Here is a 14843-nt window from a genome sequence, read left to right on the forward strand (position 1 = left end):
GCTCTATTGGGTTGAGATCTGGTGACTGTGGGGGCCAGTTTAGTACAGTGAACTCATTGTCATGTTCAAGAAACCAATTTGAAATGATTCGACCTTTGTGACATGGTGCATTATCCTGCTGGAAGTAGCCATCAGAGGATGGGTACATGGTGGTCATAAAGGGATGGACATGGTCAGAAACAATGCTCAGGTAGGCCGTGGCATTTAAACGATGCCCAATTGGCACTAAGGGGCCTAAAGTGTGCCAAGAAAACATCCCCCACACCATTACACCACCACCAGCAGCCTGCACAGTGGTAACAAGGCATGATGGATCCATGTTCTCATTCTGTTTACGCCAAATTCTGACTCTACCATCTGAATGTCTCAACAGAAATCGAGACTCATCAGACCAGGCAACATTTTTCCAGTCTTCAACTGTCCAATTTTGGTGAGCTTGTGCAAACTGTAGCCTCTTTTTCCGATTTGTAGTGGAGATGAGTGGTACCCAGTGGAGTCTTCTGCTGTTGTAGCCCATCCGCCTCAAGGTTGTACGTGTTGTGGCTTCACAAATGCTTTGCTGCATACCTCGGTTGTAACGAGTGGTTATTTCAGTCAAAGTTGCTCTTCTATCAGCTTGAATCAGTCGGCCCATTCTCCTCTGACCTCTAGCATCAACAAGGCATTTTCGCCCACAGGACTGCCGCATACTGGATGTTTTTCCCTTTTCACACCATTCTTTGTAAACCCTAGAAATGGTTGTGCGTGAAAATCCCAGTAACTGAGCAGATTGTGAAATACTCAGACCGGCCCGTCTGGCACCAACAACCATGCCACGCTCAAAATTGCTTAAATCACCTTTCTTTCCCATTCAGACATTCAGTTTGGAGTTCAGGAGATTGTCTTGACCAGGACCACACCCCTAAATGCATTGAAGCAACTGCCGTGTGATTGGTTGGTTAGATAATTGCATTAATGAGAAATTGAACAGGTGTTCCTAATAATCCTTTAGGTGAGTGTATTCTAGTACATTTACAGAATAAGGAAAATTGATTTAGGGAGGGAATGCACAGGACCCCTTCCATATAACCTTTAACCAATACAGATTCGGAAATGGTTTAAGGCTCAATTTACATATTATCTTTGATAGGTTTGGAGCCTACTTTAGAACTCACTGAGACTTCTGGTCTCAAAGTGTCCCAGGGATTATAGGGGCAGCTATTAGCATTAAACATTTATTTCCTCAAGGAGCCGGTTACTGAAATGTACAGAAACTGCTTTTTATTTAGAATTTCTCAGTGGAGGAGATAAATTTTTCGGCCCATCATCAATCAGGAAAATATCTTACAAGCAGCCACTAAAAATTAACCATTCAACATTAGTGTCTAATGCCCAGTTTCCACTAGCCACGTTTAGTTGCATCTCAGCGTGGCTGTGCCGGGCCAGGGCGTTTTCCACTAGGGTTCAGCTAGTTTCAGGCGGCAGTTTCGTAGATCGTACCGTACTGGTCCAGATCAGTACTGTGACGTAGCTGACGCAGCGCGTCTGCATTCTGACATTGTAACTACAGTAATGGAGGCCGCTCTCAATGTGAGAGATGCGGTATAAACTTTTCCAAAGAAGGAATATGTGTGTTTACCTAGGGAAAACAATTAATCTGGAGCAGTTATTAATGTACAGAGGAAAAGCGCCACTCAGGATGAATTGCTTGGAGCAGAAAGACATTTAAAAGTGTTTGAAAAGATCGCAAAAATCCTGCTGGAGAAAGGACTACATCAGACTGCAATACAATGTGTTTTTTGTTATAAATACACTAAAACATGAACTATTCATCCTGGATTTAAATTGAATGTCCCGATGTCTTGCAAATTCTCTCAAAATAATTTTAGCTTTACCCCGTTTACACTTAAAACTATTAAAATGTTTAAAACAGAGGCTAGTTTTTATGTGATCAATCACATGAAGTAGCGCATAATTTAATTATATTTGTAATCCCTCATTATCGTTAACTAGGTTAATGGTAATCCAAGTATAGAAGCTTTACCGACTGAAGAAATATAAACCTTACAAGCGATTAATACAACTGATCCATTAATTGTCAAGAGTATTTTTTAAAGGAATCCCATTCACAAATATAGCTGATGCCCCGTGATGTTATTGATGAGTGATTATTTTATTTTGCGACATTGATAAAGCTGCAGGTATACAGAGAAAAAATGCTGACACTGAATTTGTGGGGAAAAACTGTTCGAGTAACTTATGGATCCCAGAGTGTTGCAGCCGTATTTATATACATTTTGCTTAAGAGACTGGCTGTGTCTGTCATACTGTATATGTCATGATATAGATATGTAGTCTCTACATGGCACAGATTTAAACCCATGCACAATGTATTTAATAAAGATAAATCGTAGATAAATAATAAGGAAACTATCTAGGATACTTAAGCTATTGTCAATGTAAATCAGATCATGATACACGAAGAAGTATTTTTTTTTTTTTTTTTTAAGAGCCGCTAAAAAAAAAATACACTACATGAAACGGGAGCAGATACGTCAAAATTAACACTTAATTTTCCAACAAATCATATTTTTAAGTGATGTAATTTGTTATATAAATATGTTTTCAATATGTATCGTAACAACTTTTCAGTCCAAAGTGTATTGCACTTTAATTTTAGTCTCCAGTTTTAAACACTAAATCCCAGGATGCCGAGGGTCCCAGGATGCGTTTTGACCTTTCATGTAATTCACATCCCAGGGCAGCTGGACCTCACAACAACGTGAGTGGAAACAGTGCCAGCAAATTTTAGGTGCACGGTTACAGCCCGGCCACACGGAGGTGCACCTGAACGTGGCTAGAAATGGGGCAAAATGTGCAAAAGAATCATGTCTTAAAGGATGCTGTAAATCAGTTAAATACATCAACCAATTACAGAGCAAAGCACATGACAATTCCTCTACATATTACACGTGTTTACATGTCATCTCCTGCATAGAACATGTTTTTATAGTACACTGCAGCGAAAGGGCCAGCAGCTAAAACTGAAATCTCATGAATCTCGACCGTAAGACGACTTGGTTGAACAATAACTTAGTACAGATACAGATGTGTGCAGCCCCCGGGAAGACACGCTGGGTGTCTGCTCCCCAAGGTTTTCCGAGACTCTCCGATTGTCAATTGCAACTAATCGCAGTTGACAAATCATGACCTAATTGAGCCCCTCCAATATGTATTCCATGTTAACCACAGCACAGAGACTTCATTAGTTCCAGCTGTAAATGATTTATTAATGGCTGTTGACTCTGACACCGCCTTGCATTCCCAGATCTGAGAGCTGTTTTTGACACCGCTGATCACAACACTTTACTACTGCGCCTCGGGGAGCCAGTAGGCGTTCCCAGCACTGCTCTACCCTGCTCTTCTCTGCTGGTAGGGTCGTAACTTTATAATGGGACTATCATTTGGTGGTTTATCTTCTTCACATTAACTCAACTAAACGGGTTTAATGATTGAAAACATATTAATGAGTTTTCAGGACTCATGCAAATCAATTTCAGCCGGGTCCTGACACATTTACCAAATGCACCTTCAGCACCTCTGAGGCACAGAGAACAAAACAGGAAAAACAATGTAGTTGGTTTTCTTTCAGATCTTGTTATTGTTTGTTTTTCAAACCTGATATTCATGCCACTTGCATTTACCTGTATACAGAAGTCATGTTTTTGCTTTAGTAAAGAATAAAACTGTCAACACAATGAGTTTTTATAGTTGAAGATAAAAAACAATGTCATTCTCAAATTCATTATGCTAAAAAACTATGATTTTAAATCTCACCTGCAAAATACACTGCATAAATATAGAACGAAGCAACTGTTGCATCATTGTACTCAGTGAAGTCAAGCGTAAGATATATTTACACTAACAGATTATCAAACCATACTCTCTTTATCAGAGGTTTTTATCCCATGTGTTTATTATACGTTTTGCAATCCAGAAGTCATACAGGCCAATGTAAAGTACATTCCCTGGAGATCCCAAGCAACTCCATACAGTTTTGTTTCACTCTGCTCTACTTCAACTTTTGCCTGAGGTGCAACTGAAGATTACATTCATTTTGAGACTCATGATCTCATGTACTGTATCACCTTTGTTCCCTACAGAATTATACAAAGATCTTTAAGTTCATAACTGTTACACTCAATTTAGGTCACAGTGTAAAAGCCTGCATGTAGACGCATGCTGATGAAAACAAACCTTTTATTTATGCACTTTAGGTGCATCCAATAATGTGACATTTTGTTAACAGGTTCTAGAATCTGTCAACCAAAGTAAAGAGCAGATTATGTAACAATCTTAACAAGCCATCAGTGACACCTTGCAACCTAGAAATATATGCATTCTATTTTAATAGCATAGTGTTAAATGTCTGAAGTATGCTGCTTTTAAAACTAATTCAATTACATTTTTATTAAAACCATGATATTAAACTCAATACATGGTTTCAATGGAAATATATCAGAATGAAACAATTTAAAACATTTAACAGAATTGCAATTTAGCCGTCCTAAAGGAATTCACAAATAATAGCAACAGGCCCTGGTTTTCCAACAGAGATGAACCAGCACAAAGCTACATTTTGTATAAGAACAATATACTTTCTGCGGAGGGCTAAATTATAAAATACCTCAATTAATACATGAATCTCAATTAAGCAAAGTTCATTAGGATTTTTTAAAGCAATAAAAGGTCTTGCATTGATGACTAACATTCACATTTCTATTTTTTGATTAAGGTCACAAAAAATAAACCAAATATAGTTCTCAAAAAGCAGCACAGTGAGCATTGTTCATTCACGAAAACTCAAATTTTCCCTCTATTTAAAGCCCTACAAAATGCTGTATTATGAGAAGGTTTCACACAGCACATAATGCTTCTTACATGAAATGTGCAGCATTTTCGAGGCGATTTGAATATGAATAAATCCACATTTAAAGAGAATAAAGCACACTGATTGATTACTAATCCATATAATTTAATAATAATAACCATCCATTAGTGTTCATGCATTCAGCTCTGCATTTTACTTTGACTTTCAATATGTAAAGTGTAAAGAAATTCAAAAAAGGTTTGTTTATTTGCAGCTATAAAACAACAGCCTATTTTAGAAAATGAAAATAAAAAAACAGCAGCACTATCTAGTTCCTTCTGGCATGTTTTGTTTGTTTGTTTATGTAAAGATATATTACTTATGAATACTCAGGTAATTTAAGTCTGATAAATTGCATAAATTCAAAATGAGGTCTCTCTCAAAGCAGGGCAAATACATCACATCAAAGGCTGAGAGAACACAATACAAATATTAATTCCAGCAAGAACTAAAAATTACTTACACAGAGTTAAGAAGTCACATCTAAAGAGTAAACAGCAAATTAAGTCTTTTTAACACAGCAGGATAAATATGAGTGGAAAGGGGCAAGCGCTGCAATGATTATTTGAATAATAATACCACGATTAGTCAAGTGTAAACATATTAGTCGAGTATTCCCCCAGATTTAAAAATGGCGGAAGGCGAACAAGCAACAAGTTCCTCTACATGAAACAAACCTAAAAACAAGAGCTCAATAGTCTGGAATTACTTAAAAAAAGGCATTTAACAATACAGTGTCTTAATTACAAAGTAAGAAAGAGCAGTCTTTTCACAACAGTACAAATTCAATGTTAGAGCATTTAAAACTAAGACATGCATAAGACTTCGGCGGCAGATTCGGCAAGTTTTACATCTATAATTAAAATATATTATTATTATATTAATATATTATAATTTTGCATCAGATTTAACTAACTATATATATATTTTCGATGTAACGTCATACCGCTGTTTTATACTAAGGAATATATATATATTTTTTTTGCTCATGCCAAAACACTACCACATTATTGTCATTATTATAAGTATTTTTGTTATATAAATACGGTTTATAAAGCAAACAGAAGAGCATATTTCTTACTTTCCTCACAGCTACCACTGTTCCTAGTGAAGTGCTGTATTTAATTTATATCAGATTTAGGAGGTAGTATTTTGTTAACAAATACAAAATACTATACTGCTATTAGTATTACTATTATCAGTAATTATAATAAGGCTGATGATAATAATATTATTATTATTATTATTATTATTATTATTATTATTATTATTACTGTAAGCTTGTTTTTATACTACTAAATAAAATGTTTTAGAATGTATTGGATATTTTGTAATTTGTCTTGAATTATATTAAATGGTTTGTCTAAACTTTTCATATGTGAAAAATGATTTGCGGGTCAATGACACGACGTGCATTTTTTGTGTCCGAAGCCATTATTAACATCACTTAATGAAAACTATGAACAGGATATGGCATCACAAAGGAAGACCCCAAATGACCTGTATGCTGCAGTAAAAAGATTAGCAATCCCCCCCCCCCAAATATTTGATAATTTGACATTTTTGAGCCATGTTGAGGTTGGGTCAAGTTACCATGTCAGGTGGTATGACCCCTGGAAAACTTCAAAACAAAAATGGTTTTGTAGCAATTTATGTTTTATTTTAAAATGGATTTATACACTTTACTTCAAGGCATCCAAGTTAGGTGTCCTTGTTAGATTTGAATTGAGTTTGAAAAGTCAGGTGGCGCAATCAATAAGTCAAATGGTGCAACCAGAATTACAGTTACACCAATGGAAAAAAGTCATGTTAATTCATGTTTTGGGATATATTAAATGCATTTGAATGATCATAATAATCTTCCTGTATGATATTAAGTTATGTAAATGCATCTATTTTAATTCATTTTTGTTTCAAAAGAAACACCTGAACTAAATAAATTAATGAGCATCTCATTGTGAGCCTCCAGTCCAGTGACACAGAGTCATACATGAAAGAATGTTTGATAGTTAATGTATGTAATACACTGAATTTATGGCCAGGCTTATAAATTCACACATTTCATATAGAAAACGTATGTTTAAAATATTTTCAAAGATGTTTTCACTATTTTATGTGTGTTCAGAAAATAATGCATTTTGTTTTTCATGAAAACTGATTTTGATTTATATTTTTGCTTTTTGTGGTACAAATTTTCTCTAAACTTTTCCACATAGGTTAGGTTATTTCAATTGCACATTATTCCTTCATTTCTTATGCTATTTTCACCCAACAATGTCTACAAATTTCAGTTTGAGTGGTATTTCAACATAACATTTTCATCTCAAAATGTTCCTTCCACATCATCCTTATAATGTCTGTCCAAATTAAAAATGTAATATTTATATATATATATATATATATATATATATATATATATATATATATATATATATATATATATATATTAAGTCTAAGAAGTTTAAAACAAGCGGAAATGGGTGTAAAGAAACCAGAATAAAATGCATGAACTTCTTTCTTGTTATTTTGGGATAATCAATTGTTATTGAGTATGTCAGGTGGCACAACCAGTCATGGTCAGGTGGTGCAACCAGCAAATTTATATTTTAAAACATAATTTTTCATTGCAACTGCAAAGTTAAGTCATAAATATAGCTTTAACACCTTATATAATGTATACAAATAATTTTCAATAGATAAGTTTCAAAAACATTTTTCTTTCTCCCTATGGGAAATTGGATGCTTAAAAAAAACATTAAAAAGTATCTGTTTCTAAGAAATGTAATAAAAACCCCATAAATAAAGTAAGTCTTATGTATTTTAGACAGTAAGTACAATGATTCATATGTACTTGTATCCAGTTGTGGGAAATACATTAAAAGTATATATTTTTTAAATGAATATACGGTTGCACCACCTGACATTTCTTGGGTGGTAAAATCAGAAATCTTATAAAGAAATTAGAAATGCCATCTTAAAAGCTATAAAACAAACAAGAATACACAAAAGTGAAGTGAGTAGTTTTGAGATTTACAATTATACTGTAAATACAGTATAATCATAAATCTCAAAAAACTACTAACTTCTAAATCTTTCAGTCATTTTTATTTCACTTTAGTATAAATACATGTTAATTTGGATTCATATGTTGTTGTTTTTTTTTTACTTTATTTGAACGAAAATACACAAATTCGCCCGTTTTCTCATTGGAAATAGGTACATTTCAAAATATCACTGTCCTGATCACAAAAGCAAAGTTTGTGGGGAACAATAGCCATTTTCTATACTTCTGAGGCATAAGCAATTAGGAAATAACACTTACTACCCAGAAACAAAAAATGTGTTACATAGTGTAATTATTCAAATTATAAAATTATTTAAATAAAATCAATAGACTATTCAACTACTTTTAATTGAATGTCGAAGCACTAGAAGGGGATTACAAATTCACGGATGCAGTATTTTAGAGAATGCAATCATTATCACCAAGAAATAATAATGTCACACTTTGGCAGGTAAGTAAGTAATGCAAGACCAAAGGTAAAACTCAAGGTCACCGGAGGAGGATGTTTAATCGCAAACAGAAAACATAAATATGCCTCAAGTACTATTTACACTCGGAGCTAAAGAGCGCACCAGAGTGCAAATGAACAAATAACCAAGCAGCTGCAGTATGTTCTATTTTGAGGGCATTTATTTCCCACCTAAACTATTTATAGCTAGATTTTCCATTTTGATTATTAATAGCTATAGAGCTCTCTCTGACTTTGAAAGAATACAACTTTGGTGTTACGTAAAATAACTAACTACTTATGTTTAACTTTATGTTAATAATAATAATAATAATAATAATAATAATAATAACGGTTTTCTTCCAGGGCAGTGCTGTTAAAATACAACTTACAGTGTAAACGTCAATTTGACACTAAGTGGCTGCCCATCGCCATTATCTTCGATGGTTTCTCTCAATCTCTCGCCCTGAACACAAAGCCACATCAGCTACTTCTCAAGCAACCAAAAGTAGCAGAGAGCAGAGAGAAGACAATCTTTGAGAAGACAAATGGAAATTGTCAGATTGCCGATGAAGGTCTGTACACTACAGAGGGCTGGACACAAATCATGTAAAATGATAAACCAAGCTGTGAAAAATGCACCGTGCCTCTGCGGTCTTACTGGCAAACACGCTCTGCAGTTCCCCTCCAGAATGTGTGTCACTGTGACAGTACAGTCACTGCATTAGAGCTGCCAAGAGATCACCATTCGTTTTACCTTACTGAACCATGTTTTTCCTGCAAAACATTTTGTATCAGTGATATTATATTTAGATACGTGATGCAAATTTTAGCCAGGTTGCTTTACACAACCTTGGGAAAATGTTTCATTGTGACATCAGTATGTAACCTTGGGCCTTTATAAAATGATTGTCCACATTAAACAGTTTATTGTACAAATATATAATGTAGAAATAGTGCACAAATCTTTTCCATAAACCAGCTTTAAGAGAGCTTCTAAATTATCCATTGAGGGGTCAAGCTCTGAACATAAACAAATATCTGATTAGGAAAATACTTTTTAAAAACTGTTAAAATCCACATAGGCTATATAACCATTTGTGTATTTTAAATGTTATGTTATGTTATGTTATAATAACAGAGTGAGGAAAAATAGCACCGTAGGCTTCTATGCATAAAAATGACTGACACGAAGCTAGGGTGCTTCCCATCGGGTGTGATTCACTGTGTTATTGAAATCAGGAAGTTAAAGTGTGTATTCTGACATTCACTTTAATCAATGTATTATAGATCGATAATATGATCTATTTGAAAAATGTAGGAAATTTCTATGCTTTTCTATTTATTTATTTAAGCTCTTAACTATAATTCTCTTTAAAATGTGGTTGTCAATTAAAATAAATTAGTGTACAAACTTAAACAAAAAAAGGAAGAAAGAAAAAGATTCAGCCCTGTGTTACCAAGCTTCAACTTCACAACATTTTCCCTCTGACCACACCACGCGCCACAGCTATCCGCCCTTGCACCACACTTACACAGCCCTCATGCTCTCAACCCCGGCACAGCCTTTTTCTAATTCTCCTTACAGATCTACAAATTCAGACATCTTATAACATTATATGATTCTCAGATTCAGAGATGCATTTAGAAAGCACAAACAGTGTTTGAGAAAACAGAAGACCATTTTTAAATTTGTGTCAATCATTTTAAAAACTGTGGTAGTTTTTTTTTTATGAATCAGATTTAATCAGGTAAATATAATTATACACACACACACACACACACACACATTTCATCAGGTGAATATAAATTATACACATACACACATTTAAATAAACACTATTCTTAATACATTCAGAAAATCATAATAAATGCTTAAGCAGAAATAAAGTACAGCTGACTACTCTGAGTGGGTGTCAGCTACCTCTGCTTAGTTGTATGTTCCTGCATTTCATAATTTCACCATCCAACAAACAAAACCAGATTTAAACATTTATTAACAGATTCCCAGACACAACAAAGTATTTAAAACATGCTTTGTTCAGAAGGTGCAATTGAAAATACATTAACTTAATATTAAATTTCCAAAACAAAGAAAATATTATTTTAAAAATGGTTTAAACAGGTTGTTTGACAATAAAATAAAATCCTCAATTCTAAGTCACTATTTTGTAGCAGAACTGCAGATATTAACTACAAATAGAAAATTAAATGAAATAACTTATTTACTCCCAGCTGTTTAAGAAAGGGATAAGACTGAGCATTACATCTATTCTGGGATCAAATGAACTGGGAAGAGAAGCAAAGACCTTAAAACTGCATTATTCTCATAATTTACAAATCGGGAATAATATGCCACATTTTTCTAACAGGTATGTCAGTTTACTTTGACCGGTTCCAGAGACTGAATCATAAACTGTGCATGTATTTATTCTAATAAAGCTTTCTGTCGAGTCAAGAAGGTGAGTTTTCTGCTTTAACCTACATTCAGGAAGGAAAAAAAAAACATCTGGGTTAAATATTGGGTTCTGTTGGCTCAGAAGCCCTAGCAAAACCCATGACAATATTATTTTGTTGCTGTTTTTTATGTTTTGTTTTCCAACTTCATGTATTTTTAATGACACCGATTTATTTCTAGAATTATTATAGACATTACAAACTTTGTTTTCAAAATATTACCACTAAAGGGCTACGCTATCTCGACGGTGAAATGATCTGTGAAAAACGCCCACTCTACATTATCTCCAGTTACCTATGATCAACATTTATTTAGTATTGTTTTTTTTAGTTTTTGTTTTGAATGGGCTAATTACAAGCTGTTATTGTGTTGCATGATAGATTAATACACCTTAATCTCCATCAAAAACATGTGGGGAGCTATAAAGGCTAATGAGATTCACGTTCTAACCTAAAGTGGATTTAGAGGGCCTATCAAATCACTGAAACGGTAAAAGCCTCCACTCTGACCAGCGACTGGGCCATGTACACTTGAAATCAGGGAGCCTGGTCTATCTCTTTCCAAGCACCCATGACAGTACAGTTTTATCAGTGAGGAGTTAGCCTAGTCCTCCCTACAAACTCTAGCTGTGCTGCTTTGTGCTACAGAACCACAGTGAAAAGGCAGAAGATGTCTTCAAACAGAGCATGCTGTGGAGCACTCATAAATATTGTGATCCATCCAGTGCTGGTATAAGGGTCAGAGAGGTAAGCCAAGCTGAGTAACAATTGGTCATTCAAAACTAGAAGGGGGGGAAAGAAAAATATAAATTAAAACATAACATGTATTTTGAATAAGCACATGGCACAGTTCAAAGACTTCTAGTTGAAGAGGAAATGGAGAACATTGTCTTTACTTGTACTTATAAATATTACTTACTAAATGTAAATTTTTTTCTTGGTTCCATTTCTGTGCTAATAACAAATACCTTGAGAATATGCTCAGAATAGAATGAATAAATGCATGAGATTTATTTTGAATTACAAAATGGCACAGTCCAGAGAGTTGTACTGAAAATATTACTTAGTAGTGTAACGTTTTTGCTATTTTTCATTTCTCTGCCAGTACCATATACCTTGAGAACACACACAGAAAATGCTACACTAATTACAATTTTTACTATCATTGTAAAACCTGTAATTGAAACAGACTTCACAAAAAGACAAGAACACTATAAATATATAGTGAACTCACTGAATATTAAATTGTGAAGAGAAAATAAATATTACAAATTACTATCATTGTTTAACAATAGTCAGAATAATGTAACTTTAAGAAAGATGTAGTAGACAAGATGCACATGTAGAGAAGTTTAAAACTTTAGGTAACCCTATAACAAGCAGCAAAAAAATAATAATTTAAAACTATTTAGCCTAATGTAAATACTTAATACCTTCAGACTATGCAACACAATTTTAGGTTTAATGGTTTGTTGTCCATTAAAAAATATTGTTATCATAGTGCATTATTCTAAGAAGCCTACAGATATTAAAAAGCGCAGTAATTAAGCTGCACATCATGGTGAACAGAGAGGGCTGAAACACTGCCATTAAAGAAGGGGGAGATGTTTCCCACAATGTTTGCGGAGGTGAGGGGACTTACAAAGGGTGGTAGAAAATCTTAAATAAATGATACAGCATTTACAGATGATAATCATACATAGAGAGGGATTGTGAGAGGTGTCACTTGCTTTTGGCTGTTAACGTATGAAAGTATCCTAGGGTAGGGAACTACCCTCCCAATTACAATGACATCCACAGATTAAGATCTCAGTGCCATACTGTAAAAACTGCACTGGATTTAAGTTAATCAAACCTCCCGGTTAATACAAAGACAATCTTTTTTTTTTAAATGAATTTCTGACAAACTGATGATGAAATACACTGACTTCAGATCAAATGCATAATTTGTCAGTACCAATTCACAAATCCATGCTACTAAGTATGCATATTTTGCTAAATGAAAATGAGCTCTTTTAAGCATATTCCATAACAGCCAATTAAGGCATCTCCACTGGATCACACCGAGGCTACAGAAACGCTTGTTCAGATGATACCCACAGTAATTAGTAACAAACTCCATTTTCTAGTCACATATGGGGCAGATAAAGACGGGCAAGATTCATAGGCACATTTGACCCACTGACCCTCATTCTCCTGTAGCCTTGTTGCTGTATGATATTCTGGTTTGTGGCACTTTTTCAAGAAAGTAACACTGAATATGAATATTATATGCATGCATACACACACATATATATGCACATACATACACTGGACACGATCAAAAACATGCGATAAATGCATACAAATAGAACCAGATTGCGACGATATTATTTTGACTGGTTATATTTGCAAAGCTATCATGTTGGTTTACAGAATCAGGTATTAAAGCTGTATTGAACACACAGTTCAGAGGGAAGGATCGAGCTAATGTAAGTACAGTATAGCCCACAATTGTGCAATGATCGCGCTTCCCCAGGTACACTCCGCCCCTACAGATCAAACTAAACCTGCCCGGCTACAAATGGGATGATCAACACCTGGCTAGTCCAAATAACAGCAATGGGTGGTGAACCATCGGGTTACAAATCAAAACCAGAAAGAAACGTCAGCGAAACCCAACACAAACAGGCACCACCCGCATACAGTACAGCCAGCCACAGGTTGCTCGGTTATACAACCAGACCCACCGCCGGTGACATTTCACGATGGCAAAACGACAGAAAAGGGTCAGATATTAGTTTTTCCCCCCCGTGCAATGCTCGGCAATAATCCCTCGGATATATCTGTGTATGTCCACCCTCACAAGTCGCTCAATGCCCGCCTGCGATGGCACGACACTGAAATGAATTAGAAAACCGCAAGTTTGCTGTCATTGCAAATGCATGCCCGAAACATCCAGTGCACAGCGCATCTGCTCATCTAACACATTCAAACCTTCAGCTGGAGCTACACATCTCAAGATTACACGTTTCACCCGCAAAACAACGCACAGGCTGGAGGATCAATGCTCAGTACCCTCACACAGTGCCACACAGCACACTGCGCTCTTTATCGGGCGAATACAAATGTGGGTCACAAGGCCTAAGTCTCCCCCAACGGTAGAGAGAGGTGGGGAAAAAGGCACCCCAGCTCCGCTCACACTGTTACTCTCCGATCCTCTGCTCCGAAATAAGTCCGGCGCCATTCGGGCTCACCAGTAGGCTAAAACGAGTGGTATTTGCCAGTCGAAATGCCCGTCTTACCTCGCCGATCCCCCGGTCCTCCGGCTTTTCCTCCTGCTTGTTTTGATTTAGATGGCTGCTTTGAGTTGAACTGGAGTTACAAAAACAGCAGGCCTAGCTCGGGCTCCGCTCGGGCATGCGCAGTGGCGGCGGAGGAGCGCACAATCTGGCAGTCGCGACCGGGAGCCTGGACCGGGCGTGAGGGACACTGTCTCAGCTTGAGTTTCTCACCTGGGCTGGGAGAAGAAAAGCACTTTTTTTTTTTGCAGATGAAAACAAACACGGCGCTCCCTGGACTGACGAGGGAGGGGGGATCTTTCTGGATCCGGAAACAGTAACAAGGAAAGCACACAACCCAAATGAAATGTGCTAGAGGATCCCCTTTCCTCGCCAAACCTGAATTAAATTGCTATATAACGTGTGCAATCGAGATCCATTAAAATAAAAGTCATGCATTGCAGGGTCGAATGCCTCTGTTATGAATGTGTTTTTTTTTTCATTCACATATATGGCAATCATTGACATTTACAAGCAAATTAAAAAAAATAAAAATCACTCGGCTAAATACCCTTTAAATTATCTAAACGTTCACTTGGTTCAAAGGGCGTTTGCTAACTATTTTCACTTATTTATTTGGGCGAAAAAGTCTAATTCCTGAGCTTGTGTTGTTTGAAATGGTTGTTATACAAACGCTCCCAATAT

The 14843-nt window shown here is 35.7% G+C and overlaps 1 protein-coding gene across 5 annotated transcripts in view; it reads right to left on the reverse strand.

Annotated features, from left to right (window-relative positions):
• The window catches only part of clocka (clock circadian regulator a), an 85324-nt gene extending 70764 nt beyond the window's left edge, over window positions 1-14560 (reverse strand). For 3 of the 5 annotated variants that reach the window (XM_066719904.1, XM_066719905.1, XM_066719903.1), the window contains exon 1: window positions 14163-14554. The gene's annotated coding sequence lies outside the window, so the exon portion shown is untranslated. Of the gene's footprint in view, window positions 1-14162 lie in introns of all 5 variants that reach the window. The other 2 variants (XM_066719906.1, XM_066719908.1) reach the window with 2 other exon arrangements.
• Window positions 14561-14843: the final 283 nt, after the last annotated feature.

Source organism: Amia ocellicauda, chromosome 13, assembly GCF_036373705.1.
Source record: "Amia ocellicauda isolate fAmiCal2 chromosome 13, fAmiCal2.hap1, whole genome shotgun sequence".
NCBI classification, from domain to species: Eukaryota; Metazoa; Chordata; class Actinopteri; order Amiiformes; family Amiidae; genus Amia; species Amia ocellicauda.